This window comes from Macaca nemestrina, chromosome 2, assembly GCF_043159975.1.
Source record: "Macaca nemestrina isolate mMacNem1 chromosome 2, mMacNem.hap1, whole genome shotgun sequence".
NCBI classification, from domain to species: domain Eukaryota; kingdom Metazoa; phylum Chordata; class Mammalia; order Primates; family Cercopithecidae; genus Macaca; species Macaca nemestrina.
This window is the reverse complement of record NC_092126.1, coordinates 95,768,299-95,780,396: the sequence shown is the minus strand read 5'-3', so window position 1 is coordinate 95,780,396 and position 12,098 is coordinate 95,768,299.

Here is a 12,098-nt window from a genome sequence, read left to right as displayed (position 1 = left end):
ATTCTGTGCTAGTTACACTGTGAGACATGTTCATTCCCAAGAGAAAAACATCTCCTAGTTCAGTACAATATTCTCAGCTACAACACAGACAAAACAAAGAGGGCTGTTTTTCCTGATGAGAACATCTTGGACCGTCAATAGGAAGCACAGACTATGATCAACATTTGTGGCTCATTCATTCTGGTACCCACAGCGTCTAAGGAGTACTCAATAAATGTAAAATGAACTAAGAAAGCCAATGACTGAGTAGATAGGGAGAAAAACATCAAAGTGATATAGAGCCAAGCACCCTGAATAACTTTAGTAGATCCCAAACTATGCAGTAAGACCAGTGGTCACCATCCTTTAGATCCAGGGCACCTCCTATTGTGTGCCTCTCAGAACTCTTCAAGGGTCAGTCGGCTTGAAGGACACAGCCTTGCCAATCTGTTGCCCTAAATATTTCTATAGTGACGGAGATATCAGATGGGCACCAGAATCTGCTCTATCTCATTTTTTAAAAGGACAACTTTTGGCCAGGCGCAGTGGCTCACACCTGTAATCCCAGCACTTTGGGAGGCCGAGGCGGGCGGATCACGAGGTCAGGAGATCAAGACCATCCTGGCTAACATGGTGAAACCCCGTCTCTACTAAAAATGTTTTAAAAATTAGCCAGGCATGGTGGCAGGCACCTGTAGTCCCAGGTACTTGGGAGGCTGAGGCAGGAGAGTGGTGTGAACCCGGGAGGCGGAGCTTGCAGTGAGCCGAGATCAGGCCACTGCACTCCAGCCTGGGCGACAGAGTGAGACTCTGTCTCAAAAAAAAAAAAAAGGACAACTTTTCACTTCCTCAAAATTATCAGTCTAGTACTAGGTTACAAATTATTCCATTTAAAAAGCAGTTTCCTTCTGATTATCATTTCAGGATTTCCAGACCAGACTGTGTATATATTTTTAAGCCACCTTCAATGTTTTTTGAATAGAAGAAACAAAGGACAATATAAGACATAATTATTCATGATTATGCCACAAAGATTAATTTTAAAATGAGGTAATGAGCTTCAAATAATCTAATCTGAAGATTATTCAATTTCCTTAGCTCCACCATAATTACACGTATATTTTCACTATTTTACAATGACTGTACATGTAATTTGTATGAGTAAGAGATTGACAGAAAAGAAACAAAATGATGAGTAAAGGCTGAAGCCAGGTAAGGCAGGGTGTGAAAAGAGGGGAAAAAATGTAAGTGAGAAGGAAATATGCTGAATCCAAGAGAAAGCACCGTTCTTTCAGTTTGCAAGAAGTAGCACGGGTTGGAAGTGGAGAACTGGGAAATACTGATTCAAAGAGACTGCTGTATGGGAGACAGGAAGAAAGTGGCTAGTGGTTCAAGAGATTGGCATTCCCACAGTATTCAGTATCTCTGCAAGTACATTGCACACTGGTCATCGTGTAATTGTTTGCTGTAACCTCTTTAATGTCTGTCTTCCCCATGAGACTGTTCTGAAGGGCAACGACTCAGTTTGTGGAATTCATCAAGAGCTCAAGTGTTCGTTTGTGTGACCAGCTGTTCTATAAAGAATAAGCAAATTTTATGGCTAGGTGCGGTGGCTCAGCACTTTGGGAGGCCGAGGTGGGAAGATCACTTGAAGTCAGGAGTTCAAGACCAGCCTGGCCAACATGGTGAAACCCTGTCTCTACTAAAAATACAAAAATTAGCCAGGCATGGTGGCAGGTGCCTGTAATCTCAGCTACTCAGGAGGCTGAGGCAGGAGAATCGCTTGAACCTGGGAGGTGGAGGTTGCAGTGAGCCAAGATCTTACCACTGCATTCCAGCCAGAGTGACAGAGGGAGACTCCATCTCAAAGAAAAAAAAAAAACAAAAAACACCTAGCTTTTAAGTGATCAGTGAAGAAATCAGGGAATTTTCTAGACATCAATGATAAAATGGAGTTTTATGAGTGAAAAAAGGGATAAAAGAAGATGACTTACTAATTGAAAAGACCAAATAAGTAAGAGGTGTTTTCCTACACAATACTGATTCAATCAGAGACTTCGCAGACTATTTAATGTTGCTATTCTGGTGAGGTAAATTGGTTTCCTGTAGATAATTCCTAGTGAAATACAACATAAATGTGTCATTACAATCAATTGCTGACAGTTTTATATGGCCCATTCATAAAATCATACTAAGAACTTTCCTATTCTGGTATACTAAGCCTCTGGACCTGTCTCTCCACCATCACCTTTTCTGCCACCATTCAGTTATTCAACAAATGTTTGCTAAGCATGTAGCAACCACTAGCCATTGTCCTAGGTGCCTGGGTGAAGAGTCCTATAGGCCTTGCCTTCAAGGAGTTCATGGTTTAAGACTTGGGACACTGCTTCAGAATTAGGTTATTAACAGCAACACAATTTTATGTCTACCATCTTGAGTATAATAAAAATATTGTAGGTGAGAGTATTCAGACAGGTACTGACCATACCTGTGTTGGAAATTACAGATACATGGAGTAAAAGATAAAGTTTAGAAATTGTTGGTTTTGTCAGCTCCCATTTAAGACTTTCTTTTTCACTGACCAGGTCCTTAATAATTCAACAGAGACATGATAACTTTTTTGGATGGATCAATACTTCTTGCCAGTCAGCATATACACACCCAGTGACCTTGCATGAAGAAACATCCTGTCTGCAGAAGATTGTGTCTCATCTACACCAAGCAGGAGTGGTGTTGTCAGTGTGTGTGCACGCATTTATGTATCTGTATGCTTGTGCAGAGAGGGGAAGATGGGGGAGGGGATGTGGGTTTGTTACTTAGCTTGCTTGATTTTTATCCACAGTTTTTAAGAGGTAAAATATTGTAGCTCAACCCCTAGAAGTGGTCATTAGCTTTACAGAGAGGAAAATCTCTGTCCCATGACCATGGCTTGCACTTCCAGCCCCAAAAGGCAAAAAGAGGGAGCACGTAACTCAGTGGAATCAATAGCATGACCAGAAAGTCAATTCAGTCATATGATGGTGGATCAGTATCTTCACTCTAAAGGAGAGGAGATCACTGTTACTGTTAGATGCGCCACTCTGACTTTCCCCCATCACTGTGGAAAAAGGAGGGAAAAAAACCCTCAATCATAATAGGAAAGGTAAACAGTTTTTCGAACTGACAAACGTATGTACATGTCTTCCTCTGTATTATTTTATATATGTTGTTTTTATGTATGTACCAGTACAAAGAGATGTAAATATCACTTAACCTTGAGTAATATAATAGTATGTGTGAATTCTAATTAATAGGTTTTAATTCCATTAAGTATTAATAATTAACGGTAACTTCATTGAGTGTGAGAATTCCACAAGTTTGCGTTAGAATTCTGAATGACATTTTGTTTTTGCTTTACTGGGTTTTGATATGTCAGACAAGAGAATTCAACTTTTCTCCTGTGTGAATGAATTCAATAGTCTGTTGTGAGAGATGCCAGTTTTCAGGTTGCATCCACCATTTTTATTTTTAGCTCCATCTGTTGTCTTTTATCAAGTCGCTATTAAAACTCTGATAAAATACTTGGTTTGTGGCATTGATATTGTCCCCACCAGCTTCCCTAAAATGAGCGCTCCAATTCTAGTCCCCAAACATGTTCTTATGCTCCCCAGCATTGCATGGGTATACTAGTCTACTATCAGAAAGAGCCTATTTTTATTTGAGGCCAGTTCATGGACATGTCAGAGTCTCAGAGTCCTAACAGTTTTCAGTGGGGCTTTTTCTAGAACATATGGATGGAATTTGTCTCCAGTTGACATCCAAAAGTCTCGTCTTCCTGGATTTCCTTCCTCCTCTTGCCCCCTCTGCCCTTTCCCACTACCCCAGTTCCTAGCATCTCCCTGACCCTTGGGTTAGAGCCCAGGGAGAAGCACCACCGAATCCAACCTGGGAAAATGACAGGAAGTACGTGCATTCTTAAAAGTGGGGCACTTGCTGTTATTGATCATCTATTTTAACATAACTTGGATGCAGTAGTATTAATTTGTATATTAATATTTTATTTAATAATAATAATTGAGGCTGCCCTCTATATCAGAGGTAAGCATATACAGTACAGCCTGCTCTTTAATTCCTTTTTCCTCACCTTACTCAATTTTCTGTTGATTAAATGTTAGACTGAGAATAAAAGTGTACTTGTTAGATTTGGCTACTTATTGTAAGCTGCAATTTTGGCTAGGCATAGCGTGGCTCATACCTGTAATCTCAGCACATTGAAAGGCCGAGGTGGGAGGATGGCTTGAGACCAGGAGTTTGGGACCAGCCTGGGCAACATAGCAAGACCCCGTCTCTACAAAAACTAAAAAATAAAAAAACGAAAAGAAAGCTGCAGTTTAAATGTGACTCTAATCACACTATTAAACAGTGTACGTTCTTGTAACTAATACAGAAGTTTGATTCATGACAAATTTAGTTATTAATAAATGAGGCCTCAATATGGTATTCAAAGAAAATACTTGTGGAATGAAAGACATCTTTTGTGACTATACAGTGAGGGAAGTCTCAAAGTCTGTTACTTCTTTATAGTTCTCTCTCCAACAAAATATTATCTCTGTGGATGACAGATCTTCAATATCTTGCTCTTACCTATCTTTATTATCTTTATCCCAATTGGTTTCAGTTTCCCTCCTCTGCAAGCAATTGTCTTTATTTCGTCATTCAGATAGACTGAGCCTTTCGAAAGCCGTTGGATCAACAGGAGCCAGAAAATTATATATGCACGCTGTATGTTTAATACTGGTGTGCAATCTGATTACTGTAAGCACAATGTTTTTTAAAAAATCTGTTCAAACAGAGTTTATATGAATAGCCACCTTTGTTCTCTCAGGCTTACCCGAGTGGAAAAAATCCTTTTGAGGCTATAAAAGAACTTGTGGTACAATATTGATTAATCAGTAATGCAAATTAGCTTTGAGTTTACCATTCAAATGTGGAAAAATATCTTTGAATAAAAAAGTGAGACCCTCACTTCTGGCTCTGTGCTTCTTTCAGTGGTAGATTCTCTCAGACATACCTCCCTCATAATGATGATGAGGATTATTACCTTATGAATTTAAAAGAATGATCTGTTGACTGTTACTATCATGCCTGAAATAAAGCTCCTAAGAAGAAAATATTAATTTCAGTTGAAGGTAAGTTCAATAGAGTTTCACTTCATCTCAACCACATTTTCCAAACCAGTAGACCACTAAATGTTCACTGGAGATTTTAAGGTCATGGTAAAATTAGATAGCAGTTTGGTAATAATTGATTTGAGGGCCAAGAAACAATAGAGTCTGAAAACCCACAAACCCCCAATCTATTAAATCATCCTGTTTTGAATGTTTACTTTAAAAAAAGAGTAAGCAGATGATTTTAAAACACTTCATTTTGGATTGTCTACCCTTCTGAGGAAGGATTAAATTGTACAGTATAACAAAGCTTTCTGAAGACTCAAGATTTCAGCTGATTTATTTTAATAAGGAAAAGTTATTACCTGCTTGTTAATTTGGTCAAACAATATTATTTATCTATTTTTTAAAAATTAGCTGGGTGTAGTGGTGCACACCTGTAATCCCAGCTACTCAGGAGGTGGAAGTGGGAGGATCGTTTGAGCCTGGGAGGTTGAGGCTTCAGTGAGCTGAGATTGTGCCACTGCACTCTAATCTGGGTGTTAGAGCGAGACCCTGTCTCCAAAAAAAAAAAAAAAAAAAAGTTATTTATCTCTAAAGTCCCAGAGATGTGAAAATATATCATTAAATTTTAAGTTATCAGTAACAATCAAGATTCAAGTTGCTTCAAGAATGCTACAATTGACTTTATTTTATTGTCAGTTCCTTTATATTTTGCCTTTTATGGATTAGTAGCCAATAATTTGTTAGATCCAATTACGTTTATTAATTTAATTTTCATTTTCACTATATGACAAACTAGATGTATTCCCAGATTATTGTTTTGTAGGAATTACTCTTTGTTTTTCTTAAAACTATACACTGGTTTTTTATATGATTTTCCATGCTCTTATTTAATCTCACAGCATGAGTTTGGTAATTATTTAGTAGCTATATGCCCACATTTTCTTGGCCCTGATTGGCCTTTTAATCCACTGTATACAATTTAATCCATATACCAGGCATTAAACAACAACAATAGAATCAATAACAATGCATACTATTTGTTGAGGACTCCCTAGGAGCCAAACCCTGAACTAAATACATAACACATTATCTTATTTAATCCTCTCTAGGCCCAATGAGGGCATTATTTTATTGCTATTATGACACTGTCACTATTATATAGCTACCATTTGTTAAACTTGTTGGTATGAACTAAGTGCTTTACATATATCATTTAATCCTCACAACAACTATATTTTATTTATAGTTACATCAGGTTACTATATGGTTAAAATGTTTGTTATAGTACTGAAATACTTCCATAGTGGTCAGTGAAGAGCTGTTGCCCTGAGTTCCCCAAGTATCCTCCACACCACACCCTATTTCTCCGGTTGCCCAACTCTTCTCCTAGGGACCCCTACACCTCGTCCTCAAATTCAGAAACTAAAGGGTTAACACTGGGCACAGCAGGTGCTCCCAACATCAAGGGTGATACCAGAGTCCATTCTGATTGGTTGGTGCCCAAGATGTACCAGTCGTTAAATATTTTGGCTATTAACAGCAATGTAGGTATTATAGTTCCCATTTTGCAGGTGAGGAAAATCATGTAAGTACACAAAAATTAAGCAGCTTGCCTAAGATCACCCACTTAGGAACTGTCAGAACCAGAACACAAACCTAGGTCTCTTTCAGGTTAAAATCTTTGATCTTAACTAGTATAGTGTGCTAAGAAAACGGAGAATACCAGCTGACCATTGATGGAGGCTTCCCAGGCCCAATGTGAATAGCTTTGGAACTCTGTGCTCTGTGTCTGGCTACTTGTACAATGGATTTAATGTTTTTCATTCTTAAAGCTGTGAAAATACTGTTCTCTTAACTGGTTCCCAAACATAATAATGAGCATGCAAGAACTGGATTGATGATGGGTATTGCTTTGCATTATTTTGCTCTCATCCTATATTCACTAATTTAGCCCATGTTGTGTTACTTTGCAACAATCTATAAGTAAAAATTACCTTATTAAATTTATGACTGTCCCCACATAAATAGCCTTGGTATTCAGGCTAATCATTAAGCACACCAAGAATGGTAAGTTATAAAAGTAACATTTTAATATACTTTTAAACTATGCTTACTTTTATAAAATTTAATGTCTAAAATCCCAAGACCAAAGACTGAAAATCTTTATTATTACGTTTTGCTTCTCTACTTCTGTGTCTCATCTACCATGTCTTTCTCTCCATTCCTGATAAAAAGCTAACTTCCAATTTAATGTACATCATGTCCAAGCCATTTATACAATCCCGTCCCTAATATTTAAGAAAATTCTAATGCTATTATTACAGTTCTGTGTATCTTTTAAAGTCAGTAACTTAGACCGACACATGAACCAACAATTCTGCCAACTACAAAGCACACTTTTATTTAACAAAATGCAACAAATTCCCAGAACTGAGTATGCCACATCCATTCACCAAAGCAGGAAAATTTGACTAGGAGAAAAAGCAGAAATACAGTGGTCATGGTGAAAGGGTGGTATTTGGAGATAGAAGAGGCGGATCTCTTGAAGATATGTCTGGCATCAAGTTGCAGAGTCAAGAAGTTTTCTTTTTCTTTTCGTTTGTTTGTATGGTTGTTTGTTTCTGACAGGGTCTCACTCTGTCCAGGGTCTACTCACTCCAGGCTGGAGTGTAGTAGCACAAGCATAGCTCACTGTAGCCTCGACCTCTCGGACTCAAGGGATCCTCCCGCCTCAGCCTCCTATGTAGCTGGGACTATAGGCATGTGCTACCATGCCTGACTAATTTTTGAATATTTTAGAGAAACAAGTCTCACTGTGTTGAGAACTCCTGGCCTCAAGTGATCCTTCTGTCTCAGCCTCCCAGTGTTGAGATTACAAGCAGGATCCACTGTGCCAGGCCAAAGTTAAGTTTCTTAATGGAGGCCTCAGCATTATAGCTAAAGGCAGTCTGGCTCTTTGGGACAGCATGTACCTATCGGTTGCTCTGCTATTGCAAACTATATATTTAATCTTGTCCCCCATTTCCTGGCATAGTGCTCCTAAAATCCTGTATGCTAACGAGATTATATATATATATATATATATATATATATATATATATATATATGCACACACACACATATATATATGTAGATGAGTCTTGCTCTGTCACCCAGGCTGGAGTGCAGTGGCACAATCTCTGCTCACTGCAACCTTCTCCTCCCGGGTTCAAGCAATTCTCCTGCCTCAGCCTCCCAAGTAGCTGGGATTACAGGTGCCCACCATCATACCCAACTAAGTTTTATATTTTTAGGAGAGATGGGGTTTCACCATGTTGGCCAGGCTGGTCTCGAACTCCTGACCTCAGGTGATCCACCTGCCCCGGCCTCCCAAAGTGCCAGGATTATAAGTGTGAGCCACTGCACCTCGCCTGTAGTATCCTTTATAATAAACCAGTATATGTAAGTATGTATTTCCTTGAGTTCTGTGAGCCACTCTAGCAAATTAAGCCTGAGGAGGGGGCCATGGGAACCCTGATTTATAGCAGGTCAGTCAGAAGCACAGGCCATAACCTGTGCTTAAAACTAGCATCTGAAATGGAGGGGGTTCCTGTGGGACTGAGCCCTCAACCTGAGGGATCTGATGCTATCTCCAGGTAAATAGTGTCAGAATTGAATTGAATTGGAAAAGCTACACACATATGGGCGTAACAGAAGTGTTCTGTGTTGTGAGAGTATAAATTAGTAGGAGAAAATGAGGGTTTTTTTTCCCACATATTCTTACACTTGCATTCAAGTTTGCAGTAGGATTTTGGCTCTATCTGAGGCTCCTGGGACCAGCAGAGGAGTCAATCTCCAGCATCACCAAGCAACCTCACCCCAAAGCAGCAGCAGGGATGAAATACCCACCTGCTCTCTCTCCTGGGCCCTGAGCAACACCTGGGGCCCTAAGGTTGTGGCTGCACAGCTCTCTGGTGATGTTTAATCCTGGGACTTTTACTAGCATTTGGAAAGGAATGCCCAGCATCATCTTTGCACAAGTTCAAGGTGGCTGCAGGAAAGATCTGAGCTCAGAAATTTGTAGGAACAACCAAAGCTGGAGTTTTTCCTCACCATTCTACCCAAAGAGATCAGGATTGATGGGGAGTAGCCAAGGTGGAAGGTATTTGGTTGCTGAGGACTAGTGCAAGCATGGTGTGGGAATTGCTTGAGGACCTAATGGAAGACAGAAGGGACTTGGAAGGGGAGGGCTGAATCTCTGGCAATACCCTGGAGAGAGGCCTGAGCCAGTGATGATTGTGGTATCCTCATTTCTTTGCATTGTTTTTTTCCTGCAAACCTCAGGAGTGTCTGGAAAAAAAAGTCACGTGGAGGGGCTTTAAGATGGCTCACCAGCCACCTGCCTATGGCTACCCCCAATTAGAGCAACTTCACCCTCTCTAGTAGGAGGGCCACAGTGGGGCCACTGCAGCCCCCACCTGAGCATTCCACAGATGACCGGAAGGTCACCCACTTCTACCTACCATAGCTAGTGCCTGCATGCACAACTGGTGGAGGGACCTGAGGACAGGTCCAACCAGCCTGGCTCTGCCACCCTCCCAGTACCCAAGCATGCCATCCAGGGATCTAGGGATTGCCTAGCCCAGTTAACCACCATTTACAGCTGAGTAGTCCTCCCGGGGTCTGAAGTGGGGCCCACCCAATCTGCTACTACTACCACAGCTGGCACCCACCCTGTGAACCTGGGGATTGGTCCACCTAGCCCATCACAGCCACAACCAACACCAGTGCAGACTGCTTGAGTCCCAGAGGGTTGTCCCATGACCGCTACTGCCATCACTCATGTCACACCTGCTGCTCCATGGCCTGAGAACCCACCGACCCACCCATCCCGTCGCCACTATGCCTGGCATCCAAGAAAGCCACCTGGAGACCCAAGAACTGGCATGCCTGGGCCCACTAATACTGGTACCAATTTGCGATGCCCTAGGGCCCCAGGACAGGCACCACTGCATCACTGGGGCCCAAAGAATGGCCCACCTGGTGTCCCAGTCCCCAGCAAAATGTTACCAGAGCCTCCACTGACAATAAATACAAATTGAAATAAATACAATTCTAAAAGATCTTCTCCATGGCATATTGCAGTCAAACTGTCAAATATCAAAGGCAAAGAGAATTCTAAAACAGCAAGAGAAAAACATCTACTCACTTATGAAGGAACTCCCTTCAGAGCAGCAGATTTCTCCACTCGATCTCAGCCAAAAGGCTGAGAAACAATAACAGATTTCTCTAAAAGCAGAAACCTTACAGACCAGGAGAGAATGGGATGATATAGTTAAAGTGCTGAAAGAAAACAACTGTCGGTTGGGCATGGTGGCTCATGGCTGTAATCCCAGTATTTTGAGAGGCTGAGGTGGGTGGATCACTTGAGGTCAGGAGTTCAAGACCAGCCTGACCAACATGACAAAACCCCATCTCTACTAAAAATACAAAATTACCTCTGTGTAGTGGCAGTCACCTGTAATCCCAGCTACTTGGGAGGCTGAGGCAGGAGAATCACTTGAACCTAAGAGGCAGAGGTTGAAATGTGGCAACATGTGGCAGAGCGGGACTCCATCTCAACAACAACAACAAAAAGTAAAACAACTGTCAACCAAGAATACTATATTCAGAAAACTTTTCCTTCACAAATGGAGAAATAAAATCTCTCCCATGTAAGCAAAAGTTGAGGGAATTTATTACCATTAGACCAGTTCTTTAAGAAATGCTTAAGGGAGTCCTACACCCAAAAGTGAAAGAACAGTATCTACCATCATGAAAACATAAAAACCATGGGTAGAGAAGACACACAAACAAGGAGGAGAAAAAATGCTCAAATGTTACCACTGCAGAAAACCACCAAACCACAGTGATAAACAACAAGAGAGAAAGAAAGTAATAAAGGACACGAAACAACTAGAAATCAATTAATAAAACCACAGGAATAAGCCTCACATAACCCTCACATATCACCAATAACCTTGACTGCAAACAAATTAAACTTTCCACCTAAAAGATACAGACTGACTGAATGGATTAAAAAAAAACACCACCACAGGACCCAACCATATGCTGCATGCAAGAAACTCATCTCAACTGTAAAGACACATATAGACTGAAAGTAAAGGAATGGAAAAAGATATTCTATGCAAACAGAAACCAAAAGTGAGCAGGAGTGGCTATACTTATATCTGATAAAATAGATTTTAATTCCAAAACAGCAAAAAGAGACAAAGAAGATAATTATGTAGTGGTAAAGACATCAATTCAGCAAGAAGATATAACAATTCTAAACATATATGCACCCAACACTGGAGAACCCAGATATGTAAAGCAAATATTATTAGATCTAAATGGAGAGATACACAATATACAATACAATACAATAATAGTTGGGGGCCTCAATACCCCACTGTCATCATTAGACAGATCATCTAGAGAGAAAATTAACAAAGAAAGATCCGAACTGCACATTAGACCAAATGGACCTAATAGATATTTAGAGATCATTTCATACAACAGCTTCAGAGTTCATATCCTCTGATTAGCACATAGAACATTCTCCAGGATAGGCTATATGTTAGGACACAAAACAAGTCTCAACAAATTTTTAAAATTCAGATCTTTTATGGTATCTTCTCAAATCACAATGGGATAAAACTAGAAATCAATAAAAAAGGAACTGTGGAAACTGTATAAATACATGTAAATTAAATAATATGCTCCAGAATGACCACTGGGTCAAGAAAGAAATTAAGGAAGAAACCAGAACAAATTTAAAAATGAATGAAAATTGAAACACAACATACCAAAACCTATGAGAGATAGCAAAAGCAGTGCTAAGAGGTAAGTTTTTAACAATAAACACCTAAATCAAAAAAGTAGAAAGGTTTCAGACAACCTAAAGATGCATCTCAAGGGACTAGACAGGCAAAAACAAACCAAACC